The following is a 23231-nucleotide window of genomic DNA, read 5'->3' on the forward strand; positions in this document are numbered from 1 at the left end:
AGTGGTTTATATTTGCTTGTATAATGCCTTGGGGTTGTAATCTTTCCAGAATCCCGGGCCCGCTAACAATCCTTAGTTATTATTGAATTTTATAACTAGTTGAACACTACATACTTCCTTCAATATAGACTCCAAATATAGTTTATGGCTATACATGTTGTATAAATAAATTGCTGCCTTTTATCACTTCCTATCTGTTAGATAATGAATGCTTAAAGTGATACAAGGGAAACAAAATGTAGTCCATTTGGCTTAAGTCCTCAACTTATTAACTTTTGACTTTTTGATATTTATCTGAAAATGTTTTTTATGGTTGTCTTTGGCACACATCTAAAGCATATCTTTTATGGTCACACTGTCTTGCTTATTGTGATAAATGGCTCAGTCTTCAAAATAGGACTATAATCAAAGTTTACAATTTATTAAAGGAATAGAGGTAAGCAAACAGTGCTGGGTGCACCAGGAGTCTCTGCTCCACCAAGACACACACCAGTTACATCAAGCAGCTGATTTTTATGCTCCTAGGCTAATACATATTCATTATTGCTTCTAAAAAAAGACAGGGTTATTATAATTAGTTTCCGGAATCCAAACCCTCCTACTGGAGCATGTGTATCAGTCTCCGGTGGTCCCTCTGGGGGTCTCTGGGGGTCTCTCATGCTGAAGGCTCGTAGTCTTCCTCCCTCTTGTCCTTCTCCTTTATCCAACTTGGTTGTATGTCAGAGACTTGTGCAGCGTCCCCTGCAAGCTTTGTCTTTTAGTTTTTCTTCAGCTCTCCCCGTCTCCTTAGTCTCCTGGCCAGATAGCAGAGACTTGCAGAGTGTCCCATGCAATAGTCATAATAGTTAGCAGTTATTCTGAAACCCCCCAGATATAAGAGACTTCAAGGAAAAGCCTACAAATACATTTCCCTTCAAGCTTTCTATTGACACGAATTGCTAAAACATTCCTTTGCAAGATACAAGAATTATATACATTAACCACTCTGTTTTTCTTAGACTTGTGGTTATACAAGGGTATGTAAGACAGAAGGTCACATTCATCATACCATGCAGCCCTAGCGTTGTTCCATACTGACACGAATCAGATGAACATATCTCACACCCATCCACCAACAAACAGTCATGTTACATAGTCTTATCAATAAAACATTAATTTACTGTTTGTTTGTTTGTTTTTTCCTTTAACATGTTTAATCTCTCCTAGAGTTAACTTCACTTTTGTTCTTTCTAAGGCATACTATTAGCTATTAAATAATTACTGTAGCAAAGGAAAGTTATAACATGAAAATTAGTGTGGATAATAAAGCCATAGGTTAATGCATTAGAACAGGTTTGCTAACAATGGCACAGAGATTTTGTTACCAGAATATTACTGTCAACATTTTTCTGTGTCTAGTAATTTAGAAGAAATGCGGATGAAAAATTTATGTTTTATTACACTTGTGGACAAAAGGCCCATCCAAGGATCATACTATCACCTATCTTTGTGTGAAGGAGGGAATTCAGATGAGGATTGTATATTTATATATTTGTATATATTATTAATCAAATAGTTAAGTTTATGTTTGATGTAAGGAAAGAGTAGCAGATATATTAGTTTTTTCAATTTCAGATAATATAAAATTCAAAAAAGAACAATACTGCCCAAATATTCCTCCTCAAACAAATCAGAATGAAAATCAAGAAGGAAGACTTATTTTACTGTGTTTAGAGGTAAATAATTTATTTTTAAATAAAATTGTCAACTTTTTTTTTTTTTTTTTTTTTTTAGCAAGGACAAAACAGGTGATATGAATGTACATGATAAAAAAAAAAAAAAAAAGAAAGAAAACATGGGCTGTAGCTTGGGAGCTGGGTGTTCCACTTCTTTTCTCTTGTTTCTCTTGTGTTTCAAATAATGTTTTCCATGTTACACACAGTGACGTGGAAAAACAGATTCAACATATTAGACCCAGTATTTGTAATGAGGATAAAATAGTATGAAAGCAATCTTGTTTTGATATTCATGTCCTTGGCAAATATTCTGCTTAGCATCATGCCAGAGGCTGTCCTTTTTTTTTTTTTTTTTTTTTTAATTATTATTATGTAGGTGGTTTACCTGCTATACTTTTATTTTATGATAATTATGATTTTATTTTATTTTAGATATGTAAACAATTATTTATCGTTAACAGATAAACATATATGCATTTAGCAACAAAAACTGTGAAAGTTTATACACATTAAGTGTTCCATGCACATTAAGTGTGTAAGTGCTCCATGATATGGAAGGTTTAAGTCCCAATTCTCATTGAAACATATATAATAACATTTCAAATTTGTCATTAAAATAAAGAGAAGTTGGTCAGCAAAAACACAATTCATCTTCCTTAATTTTCAGTACATAAAGCAAAATATGTATTATCAAAATATAGTTTCTACAGGCACTGGAGAAAGACAGCAAATGAAATGTCATCCATTTTAAAAGCTATTTTACTTACCACCTATGTTTCTCAGTATATTGACTACCTGTGTGGGCACAACAGGTTTTGCAGTAAAACTAATAAATAACAAAATTAACACAATGTGCATAATTCTAGGAAACAGACATGAGTTCAAAACAACCAAAATGTAGACAGCTGTTTATCAAGGTCAACATCACTGCACAGTCTTTTGGCTTTGAAGACATATTCTTCCACCAGCAACCACATGTGCAATTCCTTGCATGGTAGGTTTCTGGTGATGTATCAAAGCCTCTGTATAAAACAATGGCAAATTTACTGTTTTCCATCATCATAGTAACATCCCATTCAAATCCAATAACCATCATTTCCCTGCCAAAGTATACATGGCACAAGCAGTGCTTTCAATGGTGAAGTGATTTATTCAAACAGTTGTTGTACACCCATCATATCTCTACTCTCTATTATAAAGCTTGAGCTGACCTTCAACTCATTTTAATTTGTGGACCCTGAGGATGTGGGATCGAATGGCAAGGTATTATTCAACATACGCTTAAGCCATTTCTTTTAAATATACTTCAGAACCATAACTGAGGTTTTGATTTGGGTAGAGTTTCCCTGTGCTTGAAGGCACTTCAGCAAAAACATATTACAGCATAAAACTAAAAACACACAGCTAAAATGGAGTGCCAGATAATTGAGTATAGCAAGAACATTTTTTCTGATCATTGCTTGTATTTTTTTATTTTTCTTTTAACTCTGATTGACAAAAATTTAATGCCTGGAGTTTCTGTTTACTAGTCTAGTCATAAGAAAGTATTTTATTGGGAGAAACCTTGGGAACCTACAATTTTTATTTTTATTTTTCAGGCACTAGATTTGATACTGTTTCCTCTGATAAAATGTCATTGGCTTAACCTGTCTTTCTTCCATTTAATCACTTTCAGAGTCTCATTAGACCAAAAGGAAATAAGCCTTAAAACTCAAACCACATGCCACATTCAGAGAACACAACAACAACAACAAAAAACCTACAGGCTGTATTCTTACTCACAACACTGGATGGTATCTCAGTACCAAAAAAAAAAAATAATAACAAATAAATAAAAGTTTAAAAAATGGTAGAAATACCCTTTTCAAATGGAAAAAAATGCATATGATTTCAAAGCTATGGCTCCTATTAATCCATACATAATGGGAATTTTCAAGGATACCACACAAGTGAATTCTTGCCTTACAAGGACTTCCACCCATTTCATTAATAATAAGCCTGTTTTGCTTGTAATGTTTTGAAATGAATACAAACTCTACAATGACTACAATAAAGAAAAGCATGCATCATTCATTCTACATGGATAAATAAGTAGGTAGATAGACATAAAACTAATTTTAAAGTTTGACATATCTGAGTAAAACTGGTTATATTATGGGGGAATGCAAGACCCACCCATTTAATGCATTCCTTATTGCAGAATTATACAGAGAACTTATACAAAAACTCCAGCAACATCTGAAAATGCATACCCTGGCATTGATGTGCAAAATTTAGAGGAACATTTAAATGAGCACCCAGTTCAGTTTTGAGCTCATGCCTAAGCCACATAGTTTTACAGAGGCCTCCACTGTTTTATAGTTTCCTTGATCTGTTTTTTTTTTTTTTTTTTTTTTTCCCTGGTTGTCTTTCATTTTTCTCATCTGTTGCTTATGGAACTCTGACAACTGTAAGGAATCTTGGGGCTACTCAACTATTAGAAAAAAAAAAAAAATCCTTAGTACTTACCTGACCACGAGAGAACTCAGGAAGGGTGTATTCAGGCAGAACCATATATACTTCCATGTTGTATATACTGAGAAGATATCACAATAACAACATATATTAGAATTGCCTGATTTCTTTGTTTGTTTGTTTGTTTTTTCCTTGTCTTTATTCTTCTGCTCTACTTACCACTTTTGTTCCCTCTCACACTGAGATCAACCATTCCCTCAAATTTTGTCTTCACTTAATTTCTGAAGAAGGTGTATAATTTTTTTACGTTCCCATTAATTATTATACAGCATCCCCTTGGATGTGCCAAAGCTGCAAAGTCATTTCTCAGCCATCAAAAGAACTGGCAAATCAAAGTCCGAAGTGAAGTTTAAGATCACTGACATATTAATTCTCTCAGTTTGTAAACATTTTTAACTTTTTTAACTTTTTTAATTTTTAAACTTTAGATATTATGAGCTGTTAATGTTTTTATCTAAACAACCAGTTACAAAAGATTTGGCCTTAATAATTTCATTCTTAGAATACCAGGGGTAGGGATGCTTCACACTGAATTTTGATATATTTATTTTTACATTAAGGCCTAGATTAATGCTCTTCTTAACTCCTTTTAACATTATTATTATTATTGTAATTGTTATTATTATTATTAATTTAACAATGATATTGTTAATTTATTTGCTCTGAGCAGTTAGGAAAAATAAAGGTCTGTTGGTTGTTGCAATTATGAAGAGATGTTAAAACTTTAAATCAAAAATTTATATTGTTTTCAGGTTTAAAAAGAAAATCAACCCCCCCTTGGCCCCCCTAATCACATCCTTATTCAATGTTCCCTACTCCTCTCAGTTACTAATCTTTTCCCAAGCCTCTCTCTGAGGCTTGGTGAGCACCTACTCACTCAGTCTGAAACCTTTTTCTCCCTTTCTCTGTATGGGCTTCTTTTGTTTTTCTCTGTCAGAGTCACAACTCTGTTCTAAACAATATCTTCTTGCAAACTCATTCAGAGTTGTCTCATCACAGTGTGCTTACTGGATGATGACTGCTGTCTGCATCCTATGTCCAAAATGCTAGTGTTGCTAATGTTTCATGAGACCTGAAAGATCTTTCAGTTGATTTCAATAGGAAAGACTGTTCAGCTTGTGAAACCCTTCCCTTGTTGGATAATACTTTGGCAGTGACTACAGAACCCACCTGCATTGAAGTACCATTGACCCACGCAGACTTTTGAGATCTGGTCTGAACCCTGAAGATTTTATAGTTAGGATAGAAAAGGCTTTATTGGGAAAAGGGGGGGGAGGGGGGGGGAGGAGGAGGAGGATGGGGGAACACACCATGACTGAGAAGAGCAGATGGCACAAAAAGCAATGCCAGGAATGGATTCACTTTTTTTTTTTTCTTTTAATAATAAGGATTAAAAAAAACTCTATACACATGCTATACACATGTATATGTTTATGTGCATGACTATATGTGTAAAGGAAATAAGCATTAACTGTTTTCAAATAAGTATAAATAGATCTCTTTTCTGTTGACAATTTCAACAGATATAACACTTTTTGAATAATATTTAATCTGAAAAAGAATATTTAATTTAAAAAATAATTTAAATAATTTTAATTACAAGAATGATCAGAATATTTCTCTCAATATTTTCAAAATGTGCAAATGACTTTGCTTTAAAAGAGAATTAGCTCAAAACAAACAAGGTGCACTCAGCTATTGTCTTCATGTGTTCTACTAAAATATTATTTCACCAGTAAAAGTTCGAGATAGGATTTAGGCACTAGCTGGAGGGCGAAGGAGAAGGCAGGCTAATTTAGCAGGACACATCACTGCTGTGTTCTTTAGGGCAGGCATCATTTCATGTACAAGGCAAAATGTCAATAGAAACATGTTACTATGCCACATTACACAGGAGATCTAAGAGGTTTAGAGCCCCAGAATGTGTGGTATTCCTTTTAAGCCTGCAGCTCCAAAAAAAAAAAATGTTCTAAATCCCCCATGTTTATTTGAATAGATGTTGGCAGGATAATTAAATGCTCCCTTCAAACATCCTGTTGGAAATATTAAACAGTAATTACCTTCCTCAACTTGTTCCTTTTGTGAGAAGGGGAGCCACCTGACTGCCAGCTTTCCTTTGCCCTGACACAGATGCAAAAGCTCTGCTGCCTTTCTGATCTGTTCACACACTTTCTTCCCATGAGAAAGTAAGCACTGACTGAAATACGGTATTTTCTCCCAACTTGCACACACAACTGCTGCTTGTTTCAGAAAGATGTCGACTAATTTGAGCAACCTCTCCAAAGGCCCTCCAAACAGAAATGTCTTTCATAAGTTTCCGGGTCAGCAGCCCTTAGTAACCCAGGATGACTATTCTAGTCCTGGAGGCACTGAAATAGTTCCATATAAATAGAAACAGTTTCTGTATCACATTGTTGCCTCAAGCACCCATTCAACACCTCGTTGCACATTAAAATATCTCTCCATGACACAACTTTACACAAAAGAATGTCTTTGCCCATATGGTGTCTCTCTGATTTGTTGATTTTCTTTAGTCTGATCCTCTCATTTGCTGAAGCATTTATATCTTCTTGTGGGATGAAACTTTAAATGGTCAGCACAAATAATGCATACAGAAGCTTTCTTCTCTTCTACTGTTTGCCAGCAGATGCTAACCATCCCCTGTGCTTCGTGAAGTATTTCTATTGTGTGGAGCTCTTGGTAAAAGAAAAACAGTATCAGAAGTTTCTACACAACTATTTTCCCTTCCCTTCCCTTCCCTTCCCTTCCCTTCCCTTCCCTTCCCTTCCCTTCCCTTCCCTTCCCTTCCCTTCCCTTCCCTTCCCTTCCCTTCCCTTCCCTTCCCTTCCCTTCCCTTCCCTTCCCTTCCCTTCCCTTCCCTTCCTTTCCCTTCCCTCACAGACTGATTCTACTTCATTGTTATAACAGTACTTTCCCTTAAGGATTTTGGGTCTAGTCCAATGTTCTTGGAGGTCAACATAATTCTTTTCAGTGACTTCTATGGACTTTTGACATACTGCATGCATTATTTGCTGTTCCAAAAGTATTTAGTACGTATACATGGCTGCTGTGGTTAGAAAGAATGGCAGACAAGATGGGTGGGAAAGAGGCTCTGCATTTTCAAATTACGATAACTGTAACTAATCAGTCCAACATTTCTGTCCTTCTCTTAGTCCCCTTTTCCTTCCCATCTAACTCACTAGACTCAATTGAGATTGAAGGGAGTATTGCCATTTTGTTCAATACTGAATCTGGTGTTAATTCATCATCTAAATATAAGCATTGTAAACAGTTTATAAACCAGCATGAAAATAGTTCAACAATCCTTAAAGGTGTTATCAATATGCTTTGATTTCCTATGTGTGCTGATTTTTGAATCAGTATCCAAAGCCTACTATCTAAAGCCTCTGCTTGTTAATAATGGAGTAAGTCAGGCAGGATGTTCATACCAGAAGGTACAAATGCAAGTAGAAACAGATCTTTCTGAATTAAATTTTCTTCTCATAAGATTTCAGCACAATTTTTGAAAAACTGCATTTTCCAAAGCACCTAAGAAACAGGAGCCAATCATTTGATTATTTATGTACTGGACATTTGGAAAAATATTTAAATATTTTCTCTTACAGGGAAGTAGTGAAAATGCTTTTTTTTTTTTTTTTTTAAATTAACCAAGCAGAATCCCTGTTCTAAACTTCCATAACTAAGGACAACTGAGCCCCAAAAAGTCATACTGTACCTTACCCAGCTAGCTAAAGTTAATTTCTCAGTTCTCTTCTGCATCAACAAATAATCATGAGTTCACATAAAAAGCACCATTTTTAGTTTCATATCTTTATCCTCACCATTAAGTTGGACATACAAGTATTACACTGCCATAATAAACATGTGAAGGTAGGCTCTCCCTCTGGAGGTTTTCAAAAACACCAAATTTTTGCTTTGATCACAGTTCAGGATGAAGTTGTAAGGCTTCTAGTTGTGCCTAGCCATTTATATCCCACCCACTTTTTTCATTTTATGATCTCGATCTAAAATATTGTAAGCAGATAAACCTTTATCATAGTAAATCCACCAGTTAGCTGATACTCTTATAGAAATCAAATAAATACTCTCCTTGCTTGTTTAAAACATCTTCCTGCTCTCCAGAAAATATACTCCAAGAGGGTGTGTTCATGTGAGTGACAGAAGTGAATCAGTTTCCACATCAAGTCACAACAAAATTCTACTTGATGAAAATAGTGTTTGTTTTCAGGAGCAAAGACAAAATAACTTCAAAATTCAGTGCCATCTTTTTGTTTAATCCAACTGTCAAAACTATGAAAGAGAAACTGGGCAGCTAGATGGTCAAGTCTCTCAGCAGTATATTTTCAGGACTGTGAATCTGTCTGCAAAAAAAATAATAATAAAAAATGAAAATTAAATATATATATATATACATTTTATATTATTCAGTAAAACAAACAATTCAGGTTAAACCAAAGAAACTTAAAAATATATGTATTACAAAAAGGAAATGTTAAAATCACATTATTTCATTTCAATGCTTCATTCATGCCCAGTGAAATGCTCCTTGAGAAAAATCAAGAAAAGAGGATGGATTAATGAGTCTGTTGATCTTTGTTACCTCATCTGTCTGCAGTTAGAGAATTCACTGGGGTGTGTAACATCCTTCTTCCTCATATCTTGCAGTGGAAAGTGCTAACTACAAGCCTTAAAGCTCCAATTCCTTTTGTTGGACAGGCTACTTTTTGCATGGAACAGTAAAATTTTATTGTGCCTGGCATCAAAGAGGCAATAAAGACTCCATAGCCTGACTGGCTTCCTATAAGACATGTTGGTGCCTGTTCAAATTTCTGCCAGGAATCAATGTCTGTCTTGTCCAAAAAATATTTGGCTATTCCATATAAACAAGAATTCTGAGAATGAATGAAGGAAACATACCCTACTAACCACCAGCCTGTGTGACTGAACCAGTCATCAGCAAGATGGAAGATAAGGGGTCAAATCCTTTTCTGAAAAGACAAAGCTGAATCTCTGCTCTTGTTCTATCTCTTTCCCCCAGAGTGGGGGGAGATAAACAAATATTAAATGGTTCAATTCACACAAAGTTTTCAAAAAGTTTTATGTTCATTGCAATCATATTTCTGGTGAATTTAATGCTGGCAAAAACTAGCTTTTTTTAAAAAAAAAAAAAGTTTTTAGTTTTTTTAAAACTAGGTTTTGTAAGGTATTGCTGTTGATTAGAAAATTAATAAGTTTAGCTGCTTCCTAGTACACAGTATTTAAATTAATAGTATACCTTATAGGCTTACAGGCAAAAATAATTGATGTAACAACCAAGAAGTAATTAGTAAGCGATTGTTAAAGATTTATCTGTTGCAGTCTGAAATAGCTATAACAACTTAAATGACATGATTTTCTGTATTTTGACAAGCTTTTAAAAGCTTCTTGGCTTTTGAGTTAGGATGTAGAGTCAGAAGTATGTATATCAGATGTATATCATAAAATTCAGAATCATCACTAAAATGTCTGTTTTGCAATATAGAGTGGCACAACACAGAAAATATGAGTGGGACTTCTGAAATAGTTTTAAATGCTTCCAAATACTTTCCTTGTTAGAAAGAAAAATGTTAGAAGGGATTATAAAGATTAAAAGATGGTCAAGAAGGAAAGGGTAGTGTGAGAGTATTCACAAAATAGGTGACAACAGCAGGGTTTATATTACTGGTTCTGTATAAAAGAGATTTGTGTGATGATAAAGGCTCTGATAGACTTTCTATTGTGTAAAAAAATGTTGAATAGCATAAAAAAGAATGGAAAAAATCTTTTCATGGAACATTTAGCCAAGTAGTGTGGTTTTTGCCCTAGGAGATCATCAAAGAAAACTCTACTGCTGATTTTAAGAAAAATCTTGATAACTTTATTATGCATAGTATTACTTGTATTTTAATATGCACTTTAAGATAATAATGAAGATAAAACAATATTGTGCTTGTGGCTTAAACTATTATTAGCAGCTTCAAGAAGGGAAATTTTGCTAGTGATAATGTATCAAATAGTTACTTAATTGTATTTATTTTATTCTTCTGAATAAATTTATTCAGGAGAATTTTATTTTATTTTATTTTATTTTATTTTATTTTATTTTATTTTTCTGAAACACTTGGGGTGGGCTACTAGTTTAAGGGAAAAAAATGTTGCTTTCTTCCTTTTGGTTCTCTTTACTTCAGTGAGACTACTTATATTATTTGTTTAAATATAGCCTAGAACCTTAGATCCCAAACTATTTACTAAGGATTTATATTCATATTAAGGCTTCGGAGGGACTGACAGAATTTGTTTATCTTCACTGAAGAGTATTAATTCCCCCTGCAAGATTTGTCTCACCTGTCATTAGCAATCTAAAATTTTGGGAGCTGTTCATATGTAGTTGTTAAATCTTCTCCTATAATCAGTGGTAAAGAATATCCACTTTCAGAGTGATGCAGCCCATTTTAAGAGAGATATGCAATATATAAGGGATGCATTGCCATCTGGGTGAACCTCACTGATTTCCAAATGCCTCACTTGCCAGCTACCTAGCAAGTCACTGAATGGCTTAACAGCATGTGTCCTTAATGGACAGTTGTGCCAGGCGATTGGGGGGCCAACAAAGACGATGTTGTACCATGTACCAACGGTGTTAGAAGAATGACAGGCATATAAAAGGCCTGCAATGTGGTTAAAAGAACATTGAATAATATCAGAATAAGTGTTACTGTAGTAATTATTATAGGCAGTCCTTGTCTCCCTTTTACTGAATAGCAGACATGAATTCCAAAGCGACATTTACCTCTCCTAGTTAAATCTCTTGCATAAAACAGATCCTAGCACTGAGGAACAGAAGGCAGGATGGACCATTTACTTCTTTCCAGAAGTCAGGAGTCAAAGAGAACCCTTTATGAACCAGAAGAGGCCACAGACCTTCTACTTCATGCTCCCCCTAAACACCAAAATACATCAGGATCATGTACTAAGTTTAAGACCCCTTTAACCACATGTTTGGATGGAAGTTACCTGGTTAAAGCACAGCATTGACTATCTGAGCTCAAGACAAAGTCTTCAAAAATTAAAGAATACAATTCTTCTCCTGTCCCCACTTCTAACCCACCTCACTGCTAGGAAAGTGCTCTTCATTTGAATTTGCCAAGATTCAACTTCCAGCTGCTAACTTCCAGGAAGGCTATTGTGGTTTCTGCCTTAGAAACAAAGAGCCCTTTAAACTTAGTGTTTTTTGTTGATGTTTTTTTTTTTTTTTTTTTTTTTTTTTGTCCCTCCATTGTTATCAAACCACCACTTAGCAGTCTTTTTCGCAAGGGGTGTGTCAATACCATCTTCAATGGGAACAGGATTGAGTTGTTAATTTCAGACCAGTCACTGAAAATATTTTTCTTATCAGTAGATTTGCTCCATCACATGCACGTGTTTGCTTATTATTGTTGGGCTGCTCACATGCTGGGCTGTGGATTGACACTGTTTGTTTTTGTTTTGTAGAAGAAAGGAGTTCTGAATCATTTGGGGATGGGAGCCCCCCCATGCAAATTATAGCACAAATTTCTTAAGCAGAGGGGAAGAAAAAAATAACAAAAATTAAATCTGTGTACAGTATGAACATCTTTTTTATGTCTATGCTTTATCTGACTTCACCTGAGCCAAACAATTCAGAATGGTGGACCAGTATTTATCTTTGGAAAACACTAATGAGGTCATGTATTTAAAAATAAGTCCATTTCACTGTTTTTAAGTTTGTAAACACTGACTCAAATTGTGCCTAAATGTGCCTAGCTGGCATATCAGAGATAACCAAAAATTATACTTCTGACTCCAGTTAGCAGATAAATGGCAGATTATTAAATATGATCTTTACTACAAAGGAGTTAATGCCTCTTAGAAAAGTAACTAGACACTCATTTAGAGCTCAGGAGTCCCATTCTTTTTTACTTTACATTGAGATGGCAATTAATAAAGTGCTAGCTTTTCACACATTATAACAAATTACTTTCTTCCAAGCTAAATTAAAGGTAATATTTCTGTTAATGACACTTTATAGGTGCCTAATTTAACCAGTGTGAGAATGATGACCTTAAAGCATTCATGTAAAGATTTAAACAGGAGAAAATGAGACTGTTATAATACTTAATTTCTTTCCAGTCTTTTCTGCTGCCACACATAGTCAAAATCCATTCAAGCATTTTTATAACTATGCAAGTGTTACGTGATTTTTATATATATATATATATATATATATGTTATATATATATATATGCTTTATATGAATATTTATATATATATATATATTTGGTTTTGTTTTCTAGGAAAGAAAGTCTCTCTTTTTCCTTTTGCTTTTCTTATAGTACTTAGTTCATATTTATTTCTTTGGTAGGATGAATACCTAATCCTACAGAATGAGAGAACAAGGTGAGGGAGCTGGACATCCTGTTGATTCAGCTCAGCTCACACACTGCAATCTACAGAAACCATCTGGATAAGATTGCAAAACAAAGTGTTACCTTACAAGCCATATCTTCCCAGCAATTCTGAAGTCTAACCTCTGTGAAATGAATTGTGCAGACTGATGAGACTCATCAGCAGTATTAGTGGTAGCTGTGTTGACAGCATCACCTGAGGCAGCTGTCTTTCAGGCTTTGGATAGAATATACACCAGGGGAACAAAACCAGATGAAACTTCTGGCAATTCCATGAAACTGTGTTATGCTCAGAAGCATGTATATGAGAAGTGCAGCATGAGATCAATGCACTGATCAGTGCACTGATCAGTGAAATTAAGAAGTTACCTTTTAGAGCAGTTCCATGACAATTATTTTGATGGGGTAACATTCCAGATTTTGATTTATTATTATCATTATAGCAATATGATTATAGTGGATTCCTAATACACCTATTATAGTAGCAATATAATTATAGTGGACACCGTCCAGGTTCCAAGCCAGCATGGCAGGGGAGTTGGAATTAGATGATCTTCAAAACCCTTCCAACCCAAATCATTCTGTGATTCTATGATTATTATTATTTTGCTATCTAATTCCAAAGAATGTTTTACTTACCTATAGTGCCAATATAATAAACCAGGGCAGGACTACAATAGTTAAAGTATGAACATCTCTTTTTATTTAACTTCATTGAGATACGTGATCAGGTAAAGCAGAATAAACAAAGGGAATACTGGAGCACACAGGAGAAATGTGAGAAAATCTACAGGAGAAAATCTACAAACAGATCCCCTTGGCGAGCTGGAAGGAAAGGGAATTAGTTTATTCTGTTCCCTTTATACCTTCACTGTATGTAAGCTTTTATCTAAATATTTGTTATGCTTTTTCCTCTCCAAGAATACCTGTTCTGTGTTCCCTTCCCATGTTTGTATTACTGGATTTTTAAGATTCTAAGGATAAATAACCACTTATTATTTGCATGGCTGAAAGCAAATGTGGGCAGAAAAGATTACAAGGTTCTAACAGGGCAATATAATTAGTTCAGTGAAACTACTCGCTACTGCATTATCCTTCTATGAATTATTTTGAGAATTGAGAAAGATTTTTTTTTAACTTTTTTGCCAGCAAAAAAAAAGTAAAGACAATCCAGCAAATTCGTGCAGGATTCTGATATAGAATATAAAGAAAGATTAAAAGGAAACTAGTTGACTTATTCAAAGATTCAAGATTTCACTGGCACCTGTTTCCAGAAGAAAGCAATACTTAATACAGTTTTGTCAGTTTGCTTGAGTACCTTGCCTTACATGTATGTTTTCTTAAGAAGTAGAAAAGCAGAAAAAGAAGGAAAATGAGATAACCCTCCCCCACCCACCAGTTCTAGAACAGACTGAAATGACTCAGCTCTGTTCATAATGATTTCACTAACAATGCCTAGCTAGCGGAGGTCTTCTATGAAATGGCACATAACCTACAAATTGGGCAAAGAGAGTGGTTTGTTTTTAATGTAATCATGAAAAAATCCCATAGTTGTAAAATTTTGATGAAAGGGTAGATATAGATAGAAACCTGCAAAAAGATCTCAAACATTTGGATCCTGGATTTTGGACTGATCTCCGTCTGGCAAAGGGAGCCAAAGACAAAGTCCATAAAATGTAGCTGTTCTGACAGAAAAGTCAAGAATTTATGTAGAATTGTAGAATTTATTGTAGAGTGCTAAAAACAAAACAAAACAAATAGAAAAGTTAAAAACTATATATACTCTTCTTAGTTTTCTGAGACTCTTATATCATTTAGAGAAGTTAGTCTAATCTATAGATATTCCCCCTTTCAGATCAAGAATATTACCTATGGAAACAAGAGCCAAATAATCCCTTGGATCATGTGAGTTGCTTGTCTCTTTATCTCCTTTCATCACCCCAAACATTTAAACTTAGGGGTGAATTTGAACTAAATCTATTACCTATTAAGAGATTTTTAAAAAAAAAATAATCTGAAATTCCTGTAAAAATGATGAAAATATATAGCCGGATATACTTTGTATTAATTCCTCCCTATGGAAAAGGACTTAGTCTGGTGGTGAAATGTTTGACTTTAAACTCGGGAATATAACAATGTGAAAGCACCAAATGAGAGCTCATCCCTTGCCTCTTGCCTATCCTTAAGCTATTTTGACCTCTCCAGTGTCTACTCAAGGGTAAGGTCATGCAGAAGCTTTAGTACTGTTCTTTCAAAGTCATTTAGCCATGTGATAGAATACCTAGAAACAAAGCTTCACTGTTTCCAGTGCCCGGGAAACAGTTTGCTTTGGTTTGGAACCATTTCTTGGACTAAACTGAATGAAACCATGTGATCAATTACATTCTAAATACATAAATGCATAAACTACAGACTACTACTGCTTCAGAAGTACTTTTTGGGGTTGACAGAAAAAAAAAAGTAAATTCACAGTTTGGGGCCTGAGCATGATTCTGTGATCCATATGCAAATGGTGGATGGAATTCATTACATTTATTTGTAGCCATCTCAAGTCATCAGGTTTAGGTGTATATAGGCACCCATGTATTTGTAAGATCAGTAGTTTAACACTTATAAACAAACAAACACAAGAGATGTTTGGGGTGTGATTCCGATTTCCCATTTAGAAATCAAAGAGGTCTTTGCTAAAATGTATTGCCCCCTATAGATACGGATTGAATTTCTGTGTCTCAAAATTCTGTGTGTTTCAAAATCTGAGAAGGGAGGCTACATTTTCTTCCCAGATGTAAATGCAGACATTTCTACATTTTAGCAGATAAATGTCATGTCAAGTCTTTCATCTTCATGGGCTCTTCTTTATAGGTATAAAAACTAGGTTTCATGGCATTCCCCATTCACCTCTTTTTTACCCCAGCATCTCTAGTTTTCTGTGGATATTTCGTTTGTTTGGTTGGTTTTGGTTTTGTTTTTCAAAGAAAGGGAGAAGATATTAGCTCTAGTTCCTGTCCCAGGGCCAGACAATTTTTCCCTCTTTTCCATAAAGATTTTTATGTAAATGTGATGTCTCCTGCCCAAAAATATGATCTAGGGAGACCCTAGGAGACATACTACCAGTAATAGAGAATGTTATCGCCCACCCTGGAAAAGACTTTGTTCATTTTCTTAAATTCATTCTCCCTTTCCCTTTGAACAGGGAAACCTGAGAAGTTGCTTTGTCTGCCTACAAGTCCTTATTCCTCATTAGATCAACCTATGTATTGCACAAAAGCAACTGGGAAAATAACCTGTACTTTAACATATTGAAAAGACATTATTTTCCTCCCCAAAAGTATCATATTTTAAAATGCCCTCAAAATAGCAGCTATTCTATTATGCTTGCTTATGAATATATGAAATTAAAGACCAACTGCAGTGGTTAGTTTTGGAATCTTTACATACACAAAGTAGATGTTTTCCTAATTCACAGGGAAGTATTTTTGTAACTAAATACTACTTTAATAAGTCATCTGGTTCAGGTCTAGAAAGTGCAGTTGGAACTGTCAGCTAATGCTACTTAAGAGCACTTGAAGGTTCAATGGATTATTCAAAAAGGCAGTGAATTCTTCCCGGAGCAGCTTGTTCATGACTCCCATCTAATTTTTCAGAAATAAAGTTTACAGAATTTAGCAGTCTTTTTCTCTAAGTGCATAGTTGACACTGTTAAAGTTAGAAATGTAGTCTGAGAGCTTTTTTTTTTGTTAAAGGGATACTCAACTGTATACTCAGGCTGTGTCCCTGGGACCAAAGCAGAGAGTCTTAGTTGTTTAAATACATTCCTGACATAACATTGGCAATTGCAAACATTCACTTGAAAAAGTCTATGAATTTCAGAATCTGCCAGAGCAATACAAATGTCCGGTCTTCAAAGGGGCTAAAGTGCATTTAGACAAGTGAATTGAATATGCCTGATACCATTTTCTGGTCCTGAGACCAAATGACACAGAATGGTCTACATTTGTACAATTAAAACTAATTGCCCTTTTAAATGCTGTTTTCACACCCCAAATGGCTATGGTCTTTGGGCCTATTCTAACTCCCCAGTTATTAAGAATATCACTAGTATGCCAAGGTGAATATCTGATTGTTCTGACTAGCATTATGGGACAGATTTCAGTATCCAGAAACCCACCTTTAATTTATACTGAAGACACAACTACAGATCTTTCTTGATCAGAGCCTAGGCAGCCTGGACTTGCTAACTCCACTTTTCATAAAGGGAAGGTTTGCATTCTTCTTTGTTAGTATGGGTAACATTTGTGATTTGACAAGAAAGCATTTTATGAATACAATTAATAAATTAAGATCCAACATGTTCACAATGTAGCACTAATGAATAATGCCTTCCAGGAGAAAAGAAGGCTACAAAGTAAAATTAACGGGGGGGGGGGGGGGGGGGGGGAGAAGAATCTATTTCTTTCCCTTTTTACCCCTTTCCCCTTTGTGTTGTACTATCTCAATATCAGTAGCAATTCCTTTTCATGTCCTAATGTACTTATTTATGTCCTAATTATTTCATACATTTCCTAATGACTTGCTGCATTTTTATTACAGAGGTTCAGGTGCTGACTTTGAACTATTTTAATATATATTGGCATGTTGCCTTCCATTTTATCTGTCCAGTGGAAGAGAGGTATGGTCTCACATGACTGGGGTATTCACGAAGATTTCTGTAGCCCTCAGGAAGCCAGGTCTCTTGAACATACCAGGTAACGACAAACATATAGACTTTTCCTCTTCTCAACAACTGATTTTGTTTTCCTCAAATTTATTACATGTAAAAACATTTTGTAATAATATTTAAGAACTATAATATCAGTTGCATTAGATGATCACAGTGGTTTATTCTAGATTCAAAATTAGAGTCTTTGGGATAGATCACTAAGAGAATCTGGAAGAAAAATTATGCTGTCCTCCCCCAGCAGAGATAAATCTACATTACAATCAATGGTGTGATTCAGCAGAGGAAGGTGAATGCTTTGACTAGCAGCAGAAAAAGCATTACACAGCAAAGTCTTGTTTCCACAGATATGGAGGTTTCCTGGGGTGGAAGACAGATACTTAGAAAAATCTACCTTTACAAAGAGAGATTACTATTCTATTGTTTTAGAATAGACATATAGTCTATATATATATTTATATATTAATTCTCAGAAAAGAGGTTAGTTTCTATAGCTTACAATATTATTTTCATAAAATACTAATAGTAATAATAATTTCATACTGTGACAGATGAAGACAAAATGTAATGCCAAAGGGCCAAAAGTTATTCCTAGATATATAGTCAGGGGAAGAGGTTCTGCTGTTTGTTACCTGCACAAATCTACTTGTCTGCACTTTACAGTTCTCTTGAATTTACAGTTTTAAACAGATGGTGTCGAACTGTGCAGAACTCAAAGAAAAGCTGAGGGTGAAAGCTATGTATTGTTGTGGAAAGCTTCAGAGAACTAACTAAATTCCAGAGGTTGTAATGACTTGTTTGGATACACTGTGTCATGGAAAGCTCCAAATTGATAATAAGGGCTATAAAACAACACCTAAAAACAACACAAAGGTTTGAAGTTAATTCAGGGTACATTCAGAAAATAAATAAAATCCTTATTTATTTATTTATTTATTTACTATGCATATAATTGTTATAACTGAATGAAATAATTCTTCAATGGCAACAGTGGATTGCCTGTCACTAGAATTTCATGACTAAGTATTTTTTTGTTTGTTTGTTGGTTTTTGCTGTTCGCTTTTTTGTTTGTTTGTGTTCCCTTAGTTTCTCACAGGGCCTAATCTGATATTTGTTCTTTCTCATTTCATGAAAAATCACTTAACAGTCAATCAAACAAAACTCAGTTATTCACTACTTTTGTTGTTGTTGTTGAAAAAGATCTTAGAGTGCATTCAGCGATGGAGTATCTGTATCTTTTGTTGAAAATGTATCTTTAAGTCTCATTTTCCTTTCATTTGTATTCATGCCAATTTGAATATAGTAAAAACAGATGTTAAAGGGCTGGAATTTGTGTTTGATGTGAAAACGGGCCAAAAAATCTACTAACAATGAAAATGGCATTCATTAATATTTGCCAAAATTGTTGACCTACACTTGCTACTGTTTGACTCAATTTATTAATAACTGACAAGCACTCTAGCAAGGTTTTTTTGGCAAGAATGAAACAAAGGAAATGAGCCAGAACAAGTGTAATCAAGAAATGTAAATAAACTTTAGGATAAAAACATGCTATGTTTGAACTTAGTGTGAAATATTGTCAGTTTCCTCCAGGAACTCTGCAGGTGGAGGAAGAAACGCCAAGATCTTCCATGGAAAGGCAGGAAAAAGAAAGACAAGTCTTCACAGGGAAACAATGGGATCATCTCACCCACTCTATCAAGCTCATGTCATTGCAAATGGCTCAGCACCGTGTTCTGACGTTTAGAAGTTACAGACTTTCTTCTGTATTTTCAATTAAAAGGATTTTAGACTCTAGTACATAGAGTTCTGCAGACACTGTTTTGCAGTGATTTCATTTAAATGTCCCTGTGATGACTTTGTGGGATTCAACCATTAGTGACTGCATTTAAAGGCAAAGATGTTGCAAGAGGGCTGGGTCCTTAGCCCAAGGCATGAACTATTCTTATTCACCATGATTTGGTCCAGATTTACTAAGATCTGGAAGCACTCCCTGACAGCTTGCTGGTCTCATACTCACATTCATCTATCTGAATTTCTTATGATTCCACAAGTGCAGAAATTCTGAATTTTTGAAGCTTGCGTTAATGTACAAAGAGTTTTGTAGCTGGTAGCTAGCTGTAGTAAGTTTCCTGGCTGTTGTAGTCTTTAATTTACTTTCATTTGTAACTTTTCCTACACCAGAATGATATCACTCCAAAGTCCTCCTCTGCCCATGACTTACGTCTCTCACTCCCTTTTAATCTGGAGAGTTGGCTTGCAGTGTACAACCTGGTAACAGCTAGCTCAAAAATTCAATGCAAAGGACAGGTACCAACCCATATGGGTTTTTGTGCTTGTGACGAACTATTAATATAAGACCTGTTCATAAACTCACACGTCTGAGTAGTTGGGCCAGCAATACCTCTGACTTCAGTGTCATTCTCTCTGTACGTAACACAACGTGGAAAGGGTCCCAAAGAGGTTTTCTAAGTGTCATAGTGGAACCCATTAAAAAATAGCCTGATGTTCTTTAACATCTTATCTGTTCAGCATGTTTATAGTACCAAATAAAATGAGCCAACTCTCTGTTCCTGAGGTCAGCTAACGTGGCATAACTCAAATTCCTATTCTCTCATCATCGCCCCAAAATGAGGCCACATCCAAAGTACCTTCTGGGACAGACATGCCCCAAACCAAGGCACTGTGGAGGAATGCTTGCTGGTCTTCTTCAAACCCTGCCAGGAGCTCTCTTTCTTTGATGTGTATGGATCAAACACTCCCCAGCTTGAATCACCTGTGGTTCTAACAGGCAGTAGAACAGAGCTAGTGTAGCTCTTGCAAACACACCAGGGCACAGTGTGCAACATGGATAGAAATTCAGTATAAGGATGACACTGTATGGATGAGTTTCACCAAAAAAATTGATACTTGTTCAGATATTAATTTGTTTGCTGGTATCCCAGCTCTGACTTCATTCTGGAGCATTTCAAAAGTACAGATAATTTATCAAGTTCATTTTGGTTATTGGAGGAATGTAGAGAGGTAACACTGAATGTGAACACCAATTCACAGCTGTTCCAGGCAGACAGTCAAATAGGGATAGAAAGGTGATTCCTACAGCATGTGTCTTTTGGAGCTCCTCCACTATAAATATTTCTCACAGTGCAATGAGAAACAATTTTAAAAAACCACTGAAGTTAAAACATACACACTACAACAGACTGATATTGAGATTAGAATTAAGGAAAGTTGGAAACTATAATCATTTAAACACAATTTATAAGCCTAATTTCCTGCATGTCACTCCCAGATAATAAATACTTTTCTTTTGGCTTGGAAAAGCTGTGGAAAAAAAAAAAAAAAGAAAAGAAAAAAAAAAGTTAATTTAAGGCTCATTAGTTTATTTTTAGTAGCTTAAGATCTGAGGGATTTGAAAACATTTCCCTTTTCTAATAGAACATGCCTTCCTGTATATCAAGGATGTCCACTGACCTCACTCCCTCCTGGAAGGTGCCACTGATCCATGACAGAAATCCTGTGAGGGCTTTGAAAGCTAAATAGGAACCAGAAAAAAAGTATTATCATGCTTAGCTGATTATAACATTGGAAATAAAGTTCAACTGTGAGTTTGGGGGGAGAAAGAGTAGTGCCTGAAACAAACAAGCACTTCCTGTGTTTGCCTGGAAGAAGCCAATCTTCCCTCTGCTTATATAATAAGAACTTTACTAGCTAATTTGCCAGTAGCTGAAAGGGATTTCTGTTTTTAGCTCTGGGTCTGTGGCAACTGTTTTGTTTTAAATGAAAATTAAATGGGAACATACAGCTAAAAAACCGTTGAGCCATAATTGAAGTGCATTAATGGTAATTACTTCTTTCTTTCACTCATCATTTTGACAGAGAAATCCATTACTCCTCCATTTCCATGTTTCCACAAATTACTCTTCCCTGTGGATGTGCAGTGACTGAAGGAAATCATGGCTTTGTTCTATAAATTTCTCTTCCATGCAGTCCTGTTCTCCTAGCATTCCCTGGGAATAGAACCAAAAATACCAATAAAATGTAATAAATAAATAAATAAATAAATAAATAAATAAATAAAAGTACTACTTTGATAGCGATAAAAGGAAAACAAGCATCAAGTACTGGAGTGAATGCCAGTTACTGGAGATGTAACATGCTTGGTTTTACTTATGGCTATATATTAATAGTGCTAATTTATTTCAAACTGCTTATCTTGTTAGTAAGATACATCTTCCTGAGAAGGTAATTTCACATGGTAAGAACCTTTCATGGGTCCTATCAGTTTGAAACACAGCATTTTCATTTCTTTGCTCAAGATTTTTTCAAATGTGTTCTGGCAGTCAAGCAAACTGAATTACCCCCATAGATCCAAGACAGTCCCTTCACTTCTTGTTCGATGAACTTTATTGGACTTTATTTATTTTCTTGTATATAAGAAAATGCTTATAAAAGTTGTAGAAAATGTCTCTATTCAGAACTATCTATTTTGTAGATCGAAGGAATCTGTAACCCAAACAGTTTTCCCTGCACTGTGGCTGAAATTATATGAGAAGAATCTTACATGAGAACTAACTGGACGTTTTGCTTTGAAGTGGCTCTCAGGATACGAGCACTGCCACTTGGAGACATTTCCACTCTTGTGTCAGAGACTAAATATGGCAGAAGCCAACAGCAACTTCTTCATTTGCATTTGAGGTTGTTTTAAAACATTTTGTATTAAGGTAGCAATAAAATGATAACTATTTCTGAAATAATTGCATAAAGAAATAGATTAACTATAAAAGATATTTTGTGGATAATCATTCATTTATTCATTTAATCAATTAAGCATGTATTTAAATGCTTTATTCACTTTATTAATTTATTTAAAGATAATCACAAAACTTTAAAATTAAAAATATTTATAATAATATCACCTCAAAACATCATATGACCATTCCCTTAGTTTTTTCTAGGTCTGTAGTGAAGAGCTCCAGAAGGCAGAGGTCTTCCCTTTGCCACGGATGTTCCTTTATTTTTACACATTTCAGCAATGCCAATTCTACAATGACAAATAGGAGGTGTTGACTTTATGTGATGACATAAAGGTACACTGTGTTTGTTCCTATACCTAAGGTTATATAGTTCCATAATTTGTCATCTGGATACTAACTTTAGATAGAAGATGGAAAACAGATACATAGATAGACACTAAGAGGCATTCTGAATAACAAAAGTGAGGCTGAGTTTTTTGGATGATTATTTGATGAGTTTTATTTTACTTGAATAGGAAATAAATGTTTAAGACTGGTACAAAATGTGTCACTCAGATACAGTTTATATGCTTGCTCTTAGTCTTCCTGTTGTAAGAGACAATTCTTTGACTTTGATTTTTGCTATCTGAAACTGACGGTCTTGCACAACCAAATTTAGTTGTGAAGTATTTCTCTGTAAGTGTCTACAAAGATTGGTATTGTATGTTACTGGTGAAGTAATACTGACATATATGTTTATGTTTGTGTTTGTGTTTGTTTATGTTTATGTTTAATTAATTAATTTATATTTATTTAATGCAGCTCAATAATTGCATCAATGTTGACTCAGAGAACAAATACATAACATTTCACTTTCTTCTTGTTTCTTTTTTTTTTTTTTTTTTTTTTCTTGTAATATAGGGGACCAATATTGTGGGATGCTTTCTATCAAGATAATTCTTTGTTTCCACAGATCTCCTATGCACCCGGTTCAGGAGCTCTGAACTGTTCAGCTAGATCAGACATCTACTTTTAGCTGCTGTTACCAGAGGTGGAAACAACTCTGAGCCAAAATGTGGACCACTTA

The 23231-nt window shown here is 34.9% G+C and overlaps 1 long non-coding RNA gene across 1 annotated transcript; it reads right to left on the minus strand.

The window, feature by feature from the left end:
- Window positions 1-405: 405 nt before the first annotated feature.
- On the minus strand, window positions 406-4503 carry LOC119716479 (uncharacterized). Its single transcript, XR_005264592.2, has 3 exons — window positions 4389-4503; window positions 4224-4290; window positions 406-2737 (listed from the first exon to the last, which is right to left on the minus strand). It is a non-coding gene; the product is annotated as an uncharacterized lncRNA (long non-coding RNA).
- Window positions 4504-23231: the final 18728 nt, after the last annotated feature.

The sequence above is a fragment of the Anas platyrhynchos genome, chromosome 3, assembly GCF_047663525.1.
Source record: "Anas platyrhynchos isolate ZD024472 breed Pekin duck chromosome 3, IASCAAS_PekinDuck_T2T, whole genome shotgun sequence".
Taxonomy (NCBI): domain Eukaryota; kingdom Metazoa; phylum Chordata; class Aves; order Anseriformes; family Anatidae; genus Anas; species Anas platyrhynchos.